Below are 19,691 nucleotides of genomic sequence, written 5' to 3'. Positions count from 1 at the left end.
CTCAATTTCTGTATAACATCTGTCCAGGCCCTTCTGGCTTTCATAGTCTCTGGTGAAAAATCTGGTGTAATTCTGATAGGCTTGCCTTTATATGTTACTTGACCTTTTTCCCTTACTGCTTTTAGTATTCTATCTTTATTTAGTGCATTTGTTGTTCTGATTATTATGTGTGGGAAGGAATTTCTTTTCTGGTCCAGTCTATTTGGAGTTCTGTAAGCTTCTTGTATGTTCATGGGCATCTCTTTCTTTAGGTTTGGGAAGTTTTCTTCTATAATTTTGTTGAAGATGTTTGCTGGTCCTTTGAGTTGAAAATCTTCATTCTCATCTACTCCTATTATCCGTAGGTTTGGTCTTCTCATTTTGTCCTGGATTTCCTGGATGTTTTGAGTTAGGATCTTTTTGGATTTTGTATTTTCTTTGATTGTCGTGCGGATGTTCTCTATGGAGTCTTCTGTACCTGAGATTCTCTCTTCCATCTCTTGTATTCTGTTGCTGATGCTCGCATCTATGGTTCCAGATTTCTTTCCTAGGGTTTCTATCTCCTGCGTTGCCTCAATTTGGGTTTTCTTCATTGTCTCTACTTCCCTTTTTAGATCTTGGATGGTTTTATTCAATTCCATCACCTGTTTGGTCTGGTTTTCTTGCAATTCTCTTAGGGATTTTTGTGCTTCCTCTTTAATGTCTTCTACCTGTTTAGCAGTGTTCTCCTGCAATTCTTTAAGGGATTTTTGTGCTTCCTCTTTAATGTCTTCTACCTGTTTAGCAGTGTTCTCCTGTATTTCTTTAAGTGTGTTATTAAAGTCCTTCTTGATGTCCTCTACCATCATCATGAGATATGCTTTTAGATCTGGGTCTAGCTTCTCCGGTGTTTTGGGGTGCCCTGGACTGGGCAAAGTGGGAGTGCTGGGTTCTGATGATGGTGATTGGTCTTGGTTTCTGTTAGTAAGATTATTATGTTTACCTTTCGCCATCTGGTAATCTCTGGGGTTAGTTGTTATCGTTGTCACTGTTTAAAGATTGGAGCAGACGCTGTGTTCCACTCACCAGAAGTCTTAAGATCCTGTGGCGGGTGTCGTGGGTAGCTGGCGGGTGTCAGCCGACCCTGCCCCAGCTACCCTGGTGCTGGTCAGACCGGAAGAGGCTTGTGGCCCTACTCAGGCTGGTTTTCTGCCTCCCCAACCAAAGCAGTCTCAGGTCCCGCGCGATTGGACTGGAGCAGAATCTGTGTTCCCCTCACCAGAAGTCTCAAGATCCTGTGGGGGGTGTCGTGGGTAGCTGGCGGGTGTCAGTCGACCCCGGGCCCCAGCCACCCCCCATATCAGATTTTTATCAATTTGGATGAATTCCATAGTTTTTCTTCTCCTGTAGAAACATATATAAAGCCTTTCCCCTAGCTAATAATTTCCTTCCCTCTATTCAGATATAACGACATTCTTTATATATATAAGCCGATTAATCTCAGCAGGCTTTTCCATAGTCCAATGTTTCTTAGCAGCTGTTGTTTTTTGTTCATTAGCATCAAGACATTTAAAGCCAATAATGCACTGTGTAATCTATCTCTGGGAATCTTTGTTTCCCATTTCTGTTTGTTAAGCATCTCTTTTAAAGTACAATTGGATCTCTCTATAACTGCTTGTCCTGCAGAAAACTGAGGCACACCCATAGTTAGCTTTATATTATAATATGCAAAAGTTGTTCCGTTTTCCAGAGACATATGCTATAGCATTGTCAGTCATGATTTGTATAGATATCTCCATAATTGCTAGAGATGCTAATTAATTATATTGGCAGAATCAGCCTTTTCAGAACACAAAGCAGTTGCTCATTAAAATACTGAATATGTGTCTATAGTATGATAAGCATATTACAGTTTAAAATACTGAATATGTGTCTATAGTATGACAAACACATTACAGTTTAAAATTAAAATACTGAATATGTGTCTATAGTATGACAAACACATTACAGTTTAAAATACTGAATATGTGTCTATAGTATGACAAACACATTACAGTTTAAAATACTGAATATGTGTCTATAGTATGACAAACACATTACAGTTTAAAATACTGAATATGTGTCTATAGTATGACAAACACATTACAGTTTAAAATACTGAATATGTGTCTATAGTATGACAAACACATTACAGTTTAAAATACTGAATATGTGTCTATAGTATGACAAACACATTACAGTTTAAAATACTGAATATGTGTCTATAGTATGACAAACACATTACAGTTTAAAATACTGAATATGTGTCTTTAGTATGACAAACATATTACAGTTTAAAATACTGAATATGTGTCTATAGTATGACAAACATATTACAGTTTAAAATACTGAATATGTGTCTATAGTATGATAAACATATTACAGTTTACCGAACTCTATAAAAGGAAACACACCCAATTGCCAAGTTTCATTTCTTTTTTTATTAGATATTTTCTTCATTTACATTTCAAATGCTATCCCGAAAGTCCCCTCTACCATCCCCCCTGTCCTGCTCCCCAACCCACCCACTAACACTTCTTGGCCCTGGCATTCCCCTGTATTGGGGCATATGATCTTCGCAGGACCAAGGGCCTCTCCTCCCATTGATGGCCAACTAGGCCATCCTCTGCTACATATGCAGCTAGAGACACAGTTCTGGGGGGGTACTGGTTAGTTCATATTGTTGTTCCTCCTTGGGTACTTACTCTAGTTGATTACACTGGTGATCTCTTCAAATTTTAGCTTTGTATCTCAGATCTAGGAAAGCCACCACGGTGAAAGCTGTAGTGCAAACAGGACAGCATCTGCTGTCACTGATCCTGCAGTCTCTTGTTCTTTGAAGCACTCGCAAGGCCAACGAAACAGTAAGGCAGCACAAGATCAGTCCAGCAGCGATCCCAGGTCGGTCGAACCACAGTTCTTTGAAGGAAGTCCACTCCTGCATCTTAGGGATGGGTTTTCTGCTGCTGTCATGCTGATACTGGTTTCCTTGTCCTGAGGCTTTGCTCTTGGGAGGAGAGAGGACTTCATGCAGTCCCCGGTACTTGCACATGTCTTCGTGACAACATTCTAAAGTGGGCATGGCAGGGCCAGAGTGGTTTGGGGCCTGTTTGTCTCGGCAGATGTCTGTGCTGTGCTTGCATGTAAGTCCAGACAGCCGTGGATGAGTGGGAATTGGTGTCCTGAGGATCAAGATGTCTGGAGAAGCAAGCACTAAGCTCAGACTTACACATGTAACCCGTTGCCACACAGCGAGCATCATCACAGTAGCATCTGATCTCTCCTTTGGTGAGCAGCACAGCTATGGCACAGAGCTCCAGCTGCAGCCAGATGAAGAAGTATCTGGAGTGGCATCCATTGACGTTTCGCGCTCCCTTCGAACCCGGAGCCAGGCGCGGCTGCACTAAGATCCCCCGGGCGCGCCGCACTTGAGCCCGGGCGCTGTCAGTGTCTGAGCGAGAGCCTGAGCATTGAGCGGAACTAAGACTACCGAGGACCCATTCCGGGTCCTTCGCGCTCTCAGGCGGTAGTCCTCTTGCTCTGCCAGCCAGTGCAAAAGACAGGAACAGGAGAGGGGAATTGGAGCCGGGCGGGGGTAAATAGAGCCAGGGAGGCTCTATGCCCCACCTCCACTCTCCGATTGGCCGACGCCTCTAGCCCTGGGGCCCAGAAGCAGGGGGCGGGGCCAGAGGCGGGCTAAGGCCTGAGCGGGGCACTGTCCACTCCCCCTAACGGACGCCTGCGCGAGCAGCAGAGGTGTGCTGCAGAGCCAAGCTTCTAGGTAGGTTCCAAGTTGTGAGACCCTCACTGCTCAGTCTCTGGTCAGAGGCCTCCAGCACGTGGCTTCGCTTTTGTCCCACCTGAAACCCCACCACCACCACTGAAAGAGTTAATTACTGGACACCTGAACTCTCCATGAACTCTTCAGCTCAGAGTTCTCTTACCCCTCCCATCCAGAGATAGTTCCCGGAGCACTCCTGAACTTTTTACCCCAAGGTACCCCCTCCCAATTGGAAACTGCTCCAGGAACATTTTTTAGATAAGGGGTCTCCTGGAAAAAACCTAGTCCTACCCCTCCCAACTGAAGACTATGCCAAGAACATTTTTGAGATAGGAGCCTCCTGGTACTGTCCCAGAATGTTCCAATAGATCGAGTACATTGCCAAAATATAGGACACGACCCCTTGGTTATGTAAAGCCCCTTGGCAGAACACCTTGGTGACGTAAAACTTGTACTTTTTCCCTGGTTATTTCCTATAAAAGCTTGTGAAAAGTTTGGGCTAATTGCCGAATCTCCTCTGCACCTTGCAGGCTGCATGAGATCCGACCCCAGATATCTGGTATATGTGCTTTTTGTTTGCTTTCTTGTCGTTGCTGTATTAAATCTTACTCTCTATACATCTTAAGTACCGGTCTCAGTGTCTTCTTGGGTGCGCGGCTGACCCGAGGCTTGAGTAAGTGCCTCCCTTTGGGAGTTTTGGAGTCTTTCATTTGGTGCATTGGCCGGGAATCAGCGCGTTTACCCAGAAGTCCTGGACCCGCTCAGAAGTAAGATTTACTGTTCTGCTTTGGTCTGGTGTCTGTGTTCTGTTAATTTCTGAGAGGCCAGGAAGGCCATTCTGTATGAGCGATCGCTGTTCTGGTTTTGCGTGACGCTCTGTGCTCAGTAGGAGCACCAGAGATCGCACTCCGGGAGGGAATGCGAAGTGGGTAAGGAGCAGACGTGCCCAGGTGCCCACCGTCCGATCTGCCCCTGGGAGACGTCCCAGGTGAGATAGGGGAGGACTAAGGACGCTTAGTGGACCCCTCTGTGCGAGATCGTGGGTTCGAGTCCCACCTCGTGCTTCAGGGTGCGAGATCGTGGGTTCGAGTCCCACCTCGTGCTTCAGGTTGCGAGATCGTGGGTTCGAGTCCCACCTCGTGCCTCTGTGCGAGATCGTGGGTTCGAGTCCCACCTCGTGCTTCAGGTCGCGAGATCGTGGGTTCGAGTCCCACCTCGTGCTTTGGTTTTTTCTTTTTGTCTCAGTCTCGTGTCTGCTTTTGTCGTGTCCACTCTTGTTGTGTCTGCTATTAATCTAGAAGTGGGACAATCTGCTGGGTGTGTAGGTGTGGAACTGCTGCATTTGTGTATTCTGAGATTGTGGGTTTATTCTGGCAGTGGCTGTGAGAGGACGACTGTCTATGGCCTCACGGTCGGCACCCCAAAAGAGATGTTCCAAGGGAGACCCTGGAAGGAGTGCCCAGGGTACAGAACAGTCAAAAAGACCTGGCTGTTGCCTGGCAGAGTGAAAAAGAGAGAGAATGTTCTCTCTGCCAGAGCGGGAGTGGATGTAGAATCCCACCCCTATCAGGAAAAAGAGTCAATGTGAAATCCGACCCCGTCAGAAAAAAGTGTTTGGCTGGTTGTGTAAGTCCAGGCGTGGACGAGTGTGCTTGTTTGTGGCCACATGACAAGACTGTGTGTGTATGTGTGTTAACCCTTTGTCGACTGTAGACTTGGACTGACGTCAGGACAGAATTAGTCAGCAATGGTTTTAAAAAGGAAAAAAAAAAGAGAAAAAGAACCATCAGGCCGGTCTTGCCCACCGCGCTCTCGGCGAGGCAGTGCCAGCGGCTCGCAGCGGGCGGGCAGCGCCGGCCGGCCTTGCTGCGGGGCCATCGTGGGGCGAGACCGGCTGCCACCGGCCGACAAACGCGGCGCACGGTCCGCACTCGGCTGGGGAGCCCCAGGCTGCTCAAAAGAGCTCTGAGATTGCAGAGCTGGGCTAAGAATTTCTGGCTTTGGCGGCGCAGTTGGGGCTTTGATAGCAGCAGTGGCGCTGAGGTTCTGGCTTCTGCAGGCACGGCAGAAGCAGAGGCTGTCTGTGCCCCGAGTTGTGAGATGCTGGTGGTGAGTGACCCCGCCTGCCGGTCCCGGAGTGGCCGTGAAGCCTGCCACAGCTGGGGAGGGGCCGACTACAGCCGCCGTCCCTCCTTTGGCCCCCCCAGAGTCTACCCGCACTCCCTTGTGCCTGCCTGACTGCGTGCTCCCTCCCCAAAGACAGTGCAGAGAGCACAGGGCGTCTATCAGGTAGTTAAATAGTTAAATTGCTGCCTCTGCCTGCCTGCCAGCGTTTGTTTGCCACTCCCAGGAGTTTACACCGCATTCCGGCGCGTAGCGGAGACTCCGCTCTGGGCTCTTCGCATCAAAGGGTTTGTTTTCAGCCTTTGCCTGCCTCTTGGGTGGGAGAAAGGCTCATTCTCCTGCCCCCTGTATCCTGTCTCTTGTTAACAGAGAAAAAAAAATTGTGTTCATTTTGAAATATCAGTGGTCTGATGTGAAAACTGCACTCCCTTCTCTGCCCCATGTGTTTTCTCTTCTCAGGCACTGCCCTGAGCTGTGTGAGTTTGTTCTAAGCTCCGGTGAGGGAGACATACAAGGTAAGGAGCACCTGACTGCCAGGCTCTGTTGAGGGTCTCATGTCTGTGGGACTAGAAAATGTCCCATCAATCTGACCTAGGTTATGAAAAGTTACAAAAGTTAAGAGAAAGATAGAGGTCTGCAAAGAAGAATTGAGAGCAAAGCTTCAGCAGACTCAAAAGAAATAGGTTAACAGTAAAAAGAGGTAAACTATGTGACAGAATATAGATGTAATAATTAGATCCATTGCAGTTAAGAAACAGGAGCAAAGAGAGATAAACGACAAAGACTAGAACCCAGCAAAGTGACACTTGCTAATAATACTAGCACTTAGAGATGATCTGTAAGAAATAAGGAGTCAGAAAATTTTTAAAAGAAGATAAGAGAAATAAAATGCTGGTCACAAGAGTTAGGGAAGCAAGAAAACTTAGTACCTGGCAACAAAAAAAGAAAGCTTTTGGCTAAAGATCAGAGTGTTTGCTGTTAAAAAAAAAAAAGAAGAGCACTGGGTGAGAGACTGTCCTAACAAAAAGAAGAGGAACCCCCCCTCAAGACAAAACCCTTTACCTATTCGTGGCTAAAAATAAAGAGATAGCAGAAGGGGTGCTAACACAGAAGCTGAGTCCTTAAAAAAAGAGACTGTGTTTTCATATTCCTCCACTAACCAATGCAAAGCAAGTTTAAAAGGTTCCTGGACACTACAGGTCTTTGCAAACTGTGGATCCCAGGTTTTGCTGCATTAAAAAGATAAACAGCCCCTCGTATAAGAAATAAAGAACAACCTTGGATGGCCTTAGATGCTATTGAGACTGCCCTAATGTTGTCCCCAACTTTGGGACTCCTAAATGTGACTGAGAACAAAAGTATTGCTAAAGAGGTTCTTACTCAGAAATTGGGACCCTAAAAGACCAGTGGCACTTGAAAAATTAGACCTGGTGACTGAGGGATGGCCTGCTTGTCTGCACATAGTGGCTTCTGGTCAGAGACACATGATTCAATTGTTTCCCTGGCTGATGGACACATTATTAGAGCTTTTTGTTGACAGAATAAGACCTACTCATCACTCTGACATTCTGGCAGAAGGAACTTTGGCTCAGAAGGTTGAACTCCTGGCGCTAACCCAAGCCCTGCGGTTGGCTGAAGGCAGAGACGTCAAAGACAAAGAAGAAATTCTGGCCCTCCTAGAAGCTCCTGAATGAATTGGGTGAGTTGGGGTACCGGGTATCGGCTAAGAAAGCTCAGCTATGTCTCAAAGCGGTGGCTCACCGAAGCCAAGAAAAAAGACTGTGATGCTGATCCCAACCCCCACCACCCCGCGCCAAGTACGTGAGTTTCTGGGAACGGTGGGCTTTTACAGACTCTGGACTAAAGAAAAAGTCCCATTCACCTGGACTGAGGAACACCAAAAAGCCTTTGACAGCATAAAGGCAGCCTTGCTTGCAGCCCCCGCTCTGGCTTTGCCAGATCTGACTAAGCCTTTTACCCTACACGGATGGCAGTAGCCTCATGTTTAAGGTAAGCGGAAGGCGGGGACAGCAGTGCAGCAGTGGACAAAAAGCAGGTGATCTAGGCCAGCAGCCTCCCTAAAGAGACTTCAGCCCAAAAAGCTGAACTTGTGGTTTTGATACAAGCTTTATAAATGACACTGACAGCGGGTATGCTTTTGCCACTGTATGGAACAATATGCAGACAAAGAAAGCTGTTGACATCTGCAGAAAAAGACGTTCTCAATATGGATAAATGATACTGCTCACATAGTCATCAAGAAGACTATTAAAGAAAATTTTTTTCCAAGGTTCAGAGTGCCAAAAGCAATGGTTGCCCAGGTAAGTCAGGGTGTGGCCAAGCATTTAGAGGTCAAATAAAAATTACATTGTGTGTATAGACCTCAGAGCTCAGGATAGATAAAAATTAGTTTAAAACTCTAAGACAGACCTTGACAAAATTAATCGTGGAGACTGGCATGGACTTGGTGTTCCTTCCCTATGTCCTATCTCTTGATTCAGTTTTACTCTGTTTAAGATCCTTTATGAAACTCCTATGCCCATCATAGTCTCAAATGATGTGTTTAAACCTATGTTGTTAATAATGCTCTGTATGCTAAGTTAAAAGGGCTTGCAGGTGATACAGAAAAAAGTCTGGTCACAACTGGTTACAGTGAACGAGCTGGATACCCCAAGGACATCTCACCAGTTCCAGCCAGAGATCTGATCTACGTGCACCTGCGTCATGCCCAGACCCTAACTAAATTAGTTATTGAGACTGGCGGTAAAGACTGGGTGACCCTCCTTCCCTTTGTGCTTCTCAGAGTCCGAAACACACCTGGACGTTTTACTTCTTTGACTGAGTCTAGCAGGATATTGGATCCCTGTGTTGACTCTTTCTCACCCTCTGCTCTGTTTACCCATTTAAAGGCCTTGGAGGTTGTCAGAACACAGATCTGGGACCAGATCAAAGAAGCTCATGCACCTGAGACTACAGCAGTTCGGTCCTTGTCAGATGACATCGCACCGGCACTCTTGAGCCTCGGTGGAAAGGACCATATCTGATACTGTTAACAACTCCACGCCTCCCACGTCAAGAAGACTCCTAGCCAGGGTAGAGGCAACCATGAAGACAACTGGACGGTGGCAACTACTGACAATCCTCTTAAACTTCGTTTGTGTCGTGGGGGCCACCCTAAGCCTAGGGAACGACAACCCTCTTGCCCCGATTCAACAGTCATGGGAAGTGCTTAATGGGGAGGGAAACATTGTATGGGCTTGCAATACCGGTCTCACTCCTTGTGTATCTATATCTGTTTTTAATAGTTCCAAAGACTTCTGCATTTTAGTTCAGCTTATTCCTAGACTCCTGTATCATGATGATAGCTCCTTTTTAGATAAGTTTGATCATCGGGTCCGTTGGAGAAGAGAGCCCATTACCTTAACCCTGGCAGTACTTTTGGGATTGGGAGTAGCAGCAGGAGTAGGTACAGGGACCGCTGCCTTAATTCAGACCCCCCAATACTATGAAGAATTACGTACAGCTATGGACATTGATATTAGAACTATAGAACAGTCTATAACTAAATTAGAAGAATCTTTAACTTCCCTGTCTGAAGTAGTGCTGCAAAATAGGAGGGGATTAGACTTATTGTTCCTTAAAGAAGGAGGACTTTGTGCTGCCCTAAAAGAAGAATGTTGTTTTTATGTTGATCATTCAGGAGTAATCAAAGACTCTATGGCCAGACTTAGAGAACGCCTAGATATGCGTAAAAGAGAGAGAGAAAGCCAACAAGGATGGTTCGAAAGCTGGTTTAATAAGTCCCCTTGGCTTACCACTCTCCTCTCCTCCATAGCAGGACCCTTAATTATACTTATGCTTTTGCTTATTTTTGGCCCCTGCATTCTTAATAAGTTAGTGGCTTTTATCAGAGAAAGAATAAATGCAGTGCAGGTTATGGTATTAAGGCAAAAATATCGGGTCTTTCAGGAAGCCGGTACCCAGCTCTAAGATTAGAGCTTGTCCCTAAAAGAAGGGGGGGATGAAAGAGTTAATTACTGGACACCTGAACTCTCCATGAACTCTTCAGCTCAGAGTTCTCTTACCCCTCCCATCCAGAGATAGTTCCCGGAGCACTCCTGAACTTTTTACCCCAAGGTACCCCCTCCCAATTGGAAACTGCTCCAGGAACATTTTTTAGATAAGGGGTCTCCTGGAAAAAACCTAGTCCTACCCCTCCCAACTGAAGACTATGCCAAGAACATTTTTGAGATAGGGGCCTCCTGGTACTGTCCCAGAATGTTCCAATAGATCGAGTACATTGCCAAAATATAGGACACGACCCCTTGGTTATGTAAAGCCCCTTGGCAGAACACCTTGGTGACGTAAAACTTGTACTTTTTCCCTGGTTATTTCCTATAAAAGCTTGTGAAAAGTTTGGGCTAATTGCCGAATCTCCTCTGCACCTTGCAGGCTGCATGAGATCCGACCCCAGATATCTGGTATATGTGCTTTTTGTTTGCTTTCTTGTCGTTGCTGTATTAAATCTTACTCTCTATACATCTTAAGTACCGGTCTCAGTGTCTTCTTGGGTGCGCGGCTGACCCGAGGCTTGAGTAAGTGCCTCCCTTTGGGAGTTTTGGAGTCTTTCACCACCACGGACCAATGGGCTTGGGGTCTGCCCGCGCGCGTGGCCGACGAGAAGTAGGGTGCACATAGTCAAGAAGGGGCTGCTGGCTCTCTGCTGGCTCCCTAGGGCTCATCCATCCTTAGCTGGCCGCCTTGTGACCAGTGTGTGTGTGTGTGTACATGCAGCACAGAGCACATTTTAAGGACAGAGAACTACCTGAAAGACTTCCATGTGCTTCCTACTGTTTGAACTCAGGTCATCTGTATGCTGGCAAATGCCTTTTCCACTGAAACATTTTCCCGCCCACCTATATTTATCACGTAAAGAAATTTCTTTATTTTAAAATTTATATGTATATGTTGGCTTAAATTTTTAAAAGCCTAATTTAATAATGTTTTTTAAATGTTTTAACCTCCTCTGTAGCCCACCTCCATCATAGGTAGTAGAGAAGAAATGTTATTAGGATATAGGGGAAGTGGACCTGTTTAGAAATTGTTCTTTGGAGCAAATCTAATCTGCTTTGTCAGGAAATCAGCAGTTTAGTTTGCAGGAATCAGAAGTGGCAGCTTGATCCACTTGCAAAATACTTTACAAATATACCGGTATTCTAGGTCAGTGGTGCTGGGTTAGTAAACACAAATTGGCAGCAGTGACACAGCCTACTATAAACAGGACTCCACTGAATAGGCACAAGTCAGGAGAAGCAATTAGGACCAGCAGGGACAACAGGAAAAGTTCTTAGCACTCAACAAAGTGAAGATCAGCAAAGACAAAGACCCAAGACCAAGAAGTGTTGCAAAGCTAGCTATGCGAGCCCACCGTCACTGTCTATTGAGTCCTGTATATACTCTCTCAAAATATCAAATGTCTTCCCATGGGTCGTGCTTCACCACACGAGTCTGTCTTAGTAAAACCCTAAGTGAGTCTGTATCAGCTGACATCACTCTGTCAATCAGCCCAAGTCCTCAGAAGAGGCAAGAAGCCTCCAGAACCTCACGAGAAGTTCTTTGGCAAGTTTTTTCCTATGAATTACCACAAATGGAACTCAGCGACACAATGTAAGGCGAACGAATACAAGTGTGTCCTTAGTGAAAAATCTTTTATCACTTGTCTTTTCACGTATTTGCTTTAGCAAAACATCCTTTCACCTGTGTCTGCCTTAGCAAAACATCCTTTCACCTGTGTCTACTTCAGAAAAACATCCTTGGACATAACTGACTTTACAAGACCCCCAAAGTTTCCACTCCCTATGTGGGTATGACTGTGTGAGTATGCCCATGTGTGGTGAGGGGGAGGATTTCAGATCCACTGGAGCTGGGGTTACAGGTGAGTGTAAGCACATTGATGTGGATGCTAAGGACTGAATTCTGGTCTTCTTCAAGAGCAGAAAGTACTCTTAGTCACTGAGCCATCTCTCTAGACCCCTGTTTTACATTTAGTATAACATTGAGAAAATATCAGACGTTAAGTGTTGTAAATGTATAGTATCATATTCAGGGTATGTGACACCAAGACACTAAATGTTCCCTAAGCAACTTTGCCACATATTATGGAAGAAAAGAAATAATGTGCTTATGGTTTTATGTGAGACAGTTATATCATGCTAGGCAGAATTATGACTTTGCTATTGTTCTCATTTGGGAATTAAGCATGACATAAAGTCGGGTGAGTGGGTATCAATTTGACAAGGGGCAGGTTTCTAACAGTTAATATTGGGTGTCAACTTGATTGGATATGGAATCAATATTTTTTTAAAGGCAAGAAGCTAGGCATACCTGTGAGGAATTTTCTTGACTGGATTATTTGAAGAGGGAAGACACATTGTTAATGTTGACAGCCCCTTCTAGTGGCATCCCAGATATAAGGAAGCAGAAAGAAGGGCAGTGGGAAGACCGTTCAGTGGTCAGGAGTATTGCCTGTCTTCCATATGATCTAAGTTCTGTTCCCACATCCCACATCACTGCTCACAACCATTTATAATTCCAGTTCCAGAGGGATCTGACACCAGTGGCTTTTGTGGGAACCAGACACATACACATCCTTTAGTGAGTTTTAGTTCCAAGTTGTGGTTACTATGTTTTCCAGTTTGATGGGGAGAAGGTTTGTATAATCTAAGTCCAATGGGCAGTCCTTGGTTCATAGCCCCAAAGTTAATTTTATGATTCATAGTCATATGCATCTGACCCAACTTCCCATCTCAACTGATCAGGGAGAAGAAAGGTCTACATGGCAATTAACCAAGGTTGAAAGTACTTCCCCAAACAGACAGCACAGTAAAGGCTTGATTCATGTAAACAGTAGCACCACCCAATTAATCATGGCATTCCCAGAAGCAAAATAGATTAGGTTTCAACTATGTTTTTGCTTGATCTCTATAAGCAAAGGAACTCCAGAGAAGGGAAAGAAAAGTTACATTGAATTACAGTAAAGTTACACTGAATTAATTCAATAGAGAATCAAGGTCCCCTCAATTAATTTTCAATCTTGAGTCAGTTACAGACATAGATCCCCTCAGATGAGAGGAAGGCCAGGCCCCCTTGAGGCAGAACCTCCTACAATACCATAAAGTTTATAGTTTTTATGAGGGCAACATCACATTGGAGAAAAGTAGGCGATCAGACTTCCTCTCACCCAGGAGACACTGCCTCTGAATTGACATTGATTTCAGATGGTTGCAGGTAGGACTGTGCCCAGAGTCAAAGAAGAGGCTTATGAGAGTCAGGCCATTGATAGAGTTTTAGCCACAGTCTGACTCACACTGGGTCCAGTGGCTCTCTATAGATATCCTATGGTTATTTTCCCAGCCCCAGAATGCATAGTTGGGATAGATACATTTAGATGTTGGCAGAATCCCCTCATTGGCAGCCTGATCTATGGTTGGAAAGGCCAAATGCCAGTGAATAGAGCTGTCCCTGTCAGGGAAAATACTAAGTCAAAAGCAGTGTGCAAAGCCCAGAGGATTACAGAAGTTTGTGCCACCATTTGAGTACTCAGAAGATGCAAGGTAATGGTTCCCACCACACCTCCTACAGGCCTGTGCAAAAGACACAGACAACATAGAGGAAGACCGCTGTTTACCACAAACTTAATTAAGCATGGCCTTTAATTGCCACTGCTGTACCAGATGTGGCTTCTTTCTCTCAGTAGAAAAGCATAATCCTGGCACTGGGTATGAAAACATTGATCTAGCAAGTGCTTTTTTTTTTTCTTGGTACTTTTTTACTTTAAGGGTTTGTAGTGGCTGGGTTTGAATGTCAACTTGACACAGGCTGGAGTTATCACAGAGAAAGGAGCTTCAGTTGGGGAAGTGCCTCCCCGAGATCCAGCTGTGGGGCATTTTCTCAATTAGTGATCAAGGTGAGAGGCCTTGTGGGTGGTACCATTTCTGGGCTGGTAGTCTTGGGTTCTATAAGAAAGCAAGCTGAGAAAGCCAGGAAAAGCAAGCCAGTAAGTAACATCCCTCATGCATGGCCTCTGCATTAGCTCCTGATTCCTGACCTGCTTGAGTTCCAGTCCTGACTTCCTTTGGTGATGAACAGCAGTGTGGAAGAGTAAGCTGAATAAATCCTTTCTTCCCCAACTTGCTTCCTGGTCAACTTGTTTGTGCAGGCATAGCAACCCTAAGACAGGGTTCACTAAATCTCTAGGCTACTAATGTCCTTAGTGTGCAAACATCTCGATCACTAGTATCTTCCCCGGTGCTTGCAGTGGTCCATTTTATTGAAGATATTAGAACTATTGGACCAAGAGAGCAGGGAGTAGACCTCACTTTGGACTTCTTGATAAAGTATGTGTCTACCAGATGATGGGAAAGAACCTGGAAAAAAAATGCAAGAATTTTTTACATCAGTGAAATTTCTTGGAGCACAGTGGTGTGGGGCAGAGAGAAGTATTTCTTAGAAGATGAATGATAAGTTGTTACATTTGGCATTTCCCACCACCTAGAAATAAAAGCATGCTGCCTACTGGCTCTATTTGGATTTGGAGCCAGTCTGTTCTCAAGTTGGTTGTGTTACTCCTGCATATACTTCAAGTGTCTCAAAAGACTACTTGTTTTGGACAGTTTCTTGGAATAAGAGAAGGCTTTTTCACAGGTCGTGGTTGCTGTGCAGGCTGCTAGGCCAATTGTGCTGCATGACTAGCACACCTGATGGTACTTGAGGTATCAGTGGCACATAGGGATGCTTTCTGAAGCTTTTGGCAGGTCCCTGAAAGTGAATCCCAATGAAGGCTTTTGGAATTTTGGCGGTAGGAAAAAGATCCTTCTGTAATCTGTTGTTCTCCCTTTGAGGAATAGGTCTTGACCTGCTATTGTGACTTTGTTAGTGGAAACTGAGCACTTGACAATGATCTACAAATTATCATGTGATATGAACTATAAACCATTAGCTGGGTGCTACTTGACCCAACAAACTCTATCTTTGCATATTCAAGGCAGCAATATATATTATATATATGATTGGATCTCAGCAGGTTCTTGGGAAACAATGAAGTTACATGAAGAAGTTGACCACAGCGTGTGGACTACTGTTAATGCCTCTGTCTCCAAAGGGTGTACCTTAGGCCTTGTTGGATATGCTCTATGATTGGTTGACCAAGAAACAGAAGACTAAGATCTGCTTTAGAGATCATTCTGTATGCTGTGCAGGGTCTACCCAGAAGTGGATATCTGTAGCATCACTATCTCATTCTGGAGCAGATATGAAGGACAGTGGGGAAGGGAAATTTTCACAGTGGGCAGCACTTTGGGAAGGATATCTGGCCATGATCATGCAATTTGCTTGAACTAAAAATGATCAGATGTGGTATTATATACTGATGTTTATATACAGTTACAGGCAATGATTTGTCTGGATAGTCAGAGACTTGGACATATGATTGTAAAATTGGAGTGAACAACATTTAGGGAAGGAGTGCTGCAGACCCTCTGGGTTCCTTTGTCTTCGTGGAACCAGTCTCTGGGGCAGGTGGGCAAGGTGGGTGACAGAGAGACCAACATGTGAGATTGTGTAGAATCTGAATGTCTTTTGTCAGGTCGAGCATCAAACTTTTTATACCGAAGAAATAACAAGAAACTAGGCAAAATACAATCCACCAAGTTACAGTGCTGCAATACAAAAGGAATGTATACATCAAAAGAAGGCAGGGACCAGGCTGCTGCCACAAAGAAGGGAGCCAGGTGTAAACTAGTCTATTGTTAAACCCACCACCAGGGGTTCCGCACTAGCAGACCTTTTCATGAATACTGCAATACCCCAACCCACCTATTCTACAGAAGAATATACCAACTTGCTTCTAACATGAAGCTTGCTCTTCCTAGCTGTAGAGAAGATCTCTGTCTCAGTGGGATTCCCTAGCTCTATTATGGTATTCCCTTGTTTGGGTGAGATTTGCTACTGTCCTTAGTAAATATTTTGCAGGCCAGCTCTGATCTACTGGCTCTGTCTTTTGTAATGCTTACTTAGTTACTGAATAGGTAACTTCCTTACTGCATTTCTGCTGGATTCCAAGCTCCTCAACTTCTGGGATCTTGGAACACTGGGGAGACTTAACTATATCAGAATTTAATCTTTAAAAGCAATTATAATAAAATATTAAAAGAGAGCTCATAGTTCCATACACCAGACTAACGCAGGAATAGGGTATGAGTATGGGTAAATGAGAACGCCAAAGCACCAGGAGGTGAGTTTCCATGAAACTCTTCCCCATGAGTGCTTCTAGACTTTTCAGCCTGTCAAGCAGACTTGACTGGAGTGCATGGCAAAGGAGGATTTGGTGAGACCACCAAAATATGAAGATATTTGTGTCTTGTATAGTTGCTCACCAAACCTAACATCAGCAGAGGATTTTAATAGCCAAATATATAGATTGTTCTGTGAGTGCTAATTCATCTCCTACTCCTTCTCTATTATTGGCTGATGGGGCACATGAACATACTTGCCATGGTGGCACAGATGGGAAGTGCACATGGGTTCAACAGCATGGACTCCTTTTTACCAAGACTGTAACTCTGTGTTCCTGATATCATGACATGCTGCAGTATGACCTGCCAGAAGCTAGGTGATAGGTGGACTGCATCAGTTCACTTCTATAGTAAAGAATGGCAGTGATTTGTTCCCATCAGAAGAGATACTTCTCCTGATGATGGATTTGCCTTTCCTGAAGGTCAATGATTCAGACAAAGTACAATTTTTTGGATTAATAAGTGCTTCTATAGTATTCCACAAAGTGTTTCTGAACAAAGAACTCACTTCATGTATATATCTATATATCTATATCATCTATATCTATATCTAGAAGTATGATGATGAGGGCATTAGTTACACGTCTGTTGCTGTGATAAAATACCATGGGCAAAAGTAACTTAAAAGAGTGAAAGTTTATTTTTACTTACGGTTGCAGAGAGCTACATCCATAATGGCAGGGTTGGCATGGTATCAGACAGGCATGGCAGGAGGAACAGAGAGCTGCGAGTTCACATCTCAATCAAACACAGGGAGCAGAGAGAAACAGGAAGTTGGGTAAGGCTGTAAGACCTCAAATACCAGCCTTGAGATGTACTTCCTTCAGTAAGGCTGTACCTAGGCATTCCATGATCTCCCCAAACTGCACCACCAGCTGTTGGTCGTTGTCAAATGCACAAACCTGGAGGAACATTTCTGACTCAAACCACCATGTTCTCCATCAGCTTGAAGCAACTGACTTGAATAAATGGTAGGATGGCTTTTATCAAGGCATAGATACAGTGCAGGAAAATGAATAGGAACAGAAACTATATTGAGGTAACTGAACCTCAGCTCTCCCTCAATGTGGATCCTGTCTTCCAACCTCTCTCTATATACATTTATGTGAAAGTAACTGTGTAGGCCCCAGGAAAGTAGAAGGATTGCATGATAGAGGGGAAAACAGAATCTTTAGTGGAAGTAGAATGTCTGTGATATGAAACTGTAATGGGGAATGCTGGGAGTGGAGAGGTGTGTGGAGGTGTGGCCAGGACACAGAAGAGAGGAGTCAACCCAAACAAAGGATGCTTGAAAACACCACACGGAAGGATGAGTCGTGATAGGGGAACAAACATAAAACAAACAGTTTAAATAGACGAACCTCCAGTAGGTACAAAAAGCTGTTAAGTAACCCTGAGTCCTGGGTTGTTTAATAAAATCCTGTGTCAGGCATGAGATTCTTCCCTATGGGTTGTTGGTCAGGGAGTCTCACAGGAGGGGGCAAGACCTGCCTCTGCTACTGTTTGCTCACCAGGACTAGGTAGCAAAACCAGATTGCTAAAGATGCCCCATCTTTTGATCACAAGGCATAGAAAACCAAGTTAGAACTTGGCTTGAAATTTCTTCCTTGCTGGCTATCTCTCGCAAAGCCAGAAGGTGCTAAGCAGGCTGTTGGGGGAGAATTGTTATCGGCACTCTTACTTAGCTGTGGACCCTGTGCACAACAATACTGACAGACTAGGTAAGATAAACCCACCAGTACAATAGTGGTTGGGGTTAGGTTTTGTGTCAACCACCAGGAAGGAATTCACAGTTAAAAGGCCTGTGGTTAGGGAGGTTATGTTTCCCAATAGGGAAGTACTGCTGTTGCTGTGCTAGATGGACATGATGTTCCCATTAAGTTGCGTCCTAATAACTGTTTATATATAGAGGATAGGAGTTATCTGCTTAGGTCAGTGACATTTTTTTCCACAGTGGTCATTGGTGATTGAAGAAATACAACTGTTCAATGTACTCAAAAACAAGTGACCATTTATTTATTGTCCAGCAATAAATGAGACATCTATTAAGTCACATACAAGACTCAGTGAGTATCACAGAAAGAGGGTGGAGGAAGGGAGTTAGTGATGCTGGTTGGGTGATGACTTCTGGGCATGATATGACTGCTGCACTCTTGGACTAACCGTAGCTATGATTACTTATGCAAGACGTGTATAACATTAGTCCTGTACGGTCAATTTTCTATTTAGGGAACAAGAGAAACTTGTTGATCCCACCCCTTCCTGAGGGTTTATTTATGGAAGTTGGTGGTTGATAGGGAAAGGAGACAACTCTTCTTCAGGTATAGATGTTGGCAAGGTGCTCATGACCCTGTAACGAAAAATTAATGAAATTTCTCTGGGTTGTTAAAAGAAAACAAACTTGAGACCTGGAAGTGGAGGAGTGGCTAGTTTGGAAGAGAAGGAGCATTGTTGGGAGTAGAAGGAGACAGAAGAGGATAGTAGGGCTGAATATGATCAAAGTTCATTATGCACATGCATGAAAATATAATGATTTCCATCCTCTGTAATTGACTTATGTTAATAAGAACATATCTCTAGTTCTACCTTGAAAAAAAATGCAGTTATATAGATAGCAGCAGGCTGGAATGCTGAGGTTCTCCAGAAGGTGCATTGTGCTCAAATCAGTGCCCAATATATGGTTTCTCCCATTACTCAGGCTTCACAGTTCCTGGATGGAGATGTGGAAATGGAAATGGTACCTCATCAGCATCCCCATTGAGCCACCAGCCAAACTTTTGCTTTATGACCCAAAAGCTTATGCTCTCTTGGCCTAGAAGTTTTGACCCCCGATAGTGGGGGTGCTTTGGTCAGGAGACATCCCACTGAACTGGAAGCTAAGACTACTCTCTAGCCACATTGGAAGCAACCATAGAGTTAGAAGGGGTGGTTGACCCAGACCAAATGAAATTGGACTCTTTCCCCACAATGGAGGTAAGGAAGATCATATCAAACGCAAGAGATCTGCACTGTGATTAAAGCCAATGGGAAACTACAACAACTCAAGCCAGGTAGGATGATACATAACCCAGACCCTTCAAGAGTGAAGACATTGGTCACTTATCCAATAGGTAAAGGACCAAGAATGCCTGATGTGCTTGCTGAGGGTGGAGGGACTAGGGAACGGGTGTAGAAGATAGTTATAACTCCAGCTAAGGCGATGAAATCTGTTATAGAAATGGGGATTGTTAGTGCCAAGAATGTTTCTGTACCTATTGTGTTCAGACTATGTTTGAGTAGATAGATGCATTTATTAAGCAAATATCTGTGTTTTCATTCCTTTTGTGTTCCTTTATCCAGTAATGTAATGACTGAGTTGCTATCAGTCATTAAATGTTCTTAAATTTATCTTGTCATAGTTAAGGCATAGGGCAATAAAAGACTACATTCCTCCAGGG

At 44.3% G+C, this 19,691-nt stretch overlaps 1 pseudogene; it reads right to left on the bottom strand.

Annotated features, from left to right (window-relative positions):
* Positions 1-2,735: 2,735 nt before the first annotated feature.
* Positions 2,736-3,498, bottom strand: LOC147005825 (BMP and activin membrane-bound inhibitor homolog pseudogene; annotated as a pseudogene).
* Between the last annotated feature and the right edge of the window lie 16,193 nt (positions 3,499-19,691).

The sequence above is a fragment of the Mus caroli genome, unplaced genomic scaffold, assembly GCF_978045245.1.
Source record: "Mus caroli unplaced genomic scaffold, Mus_caroli_1 scaffold_2, whole genome shotgun sequence".
NCBI classification, from domain to species: Eukaryota; Metazoa; Chordata; class Mammalia; order Rodentia; family Muridae; genus Mus; species Mus caroli.
The sequence above is the reverse complement of the archived record's forward strand: the minus strand, read 5'-3'. Positions and strand labels throughout refer to the sequence as shown.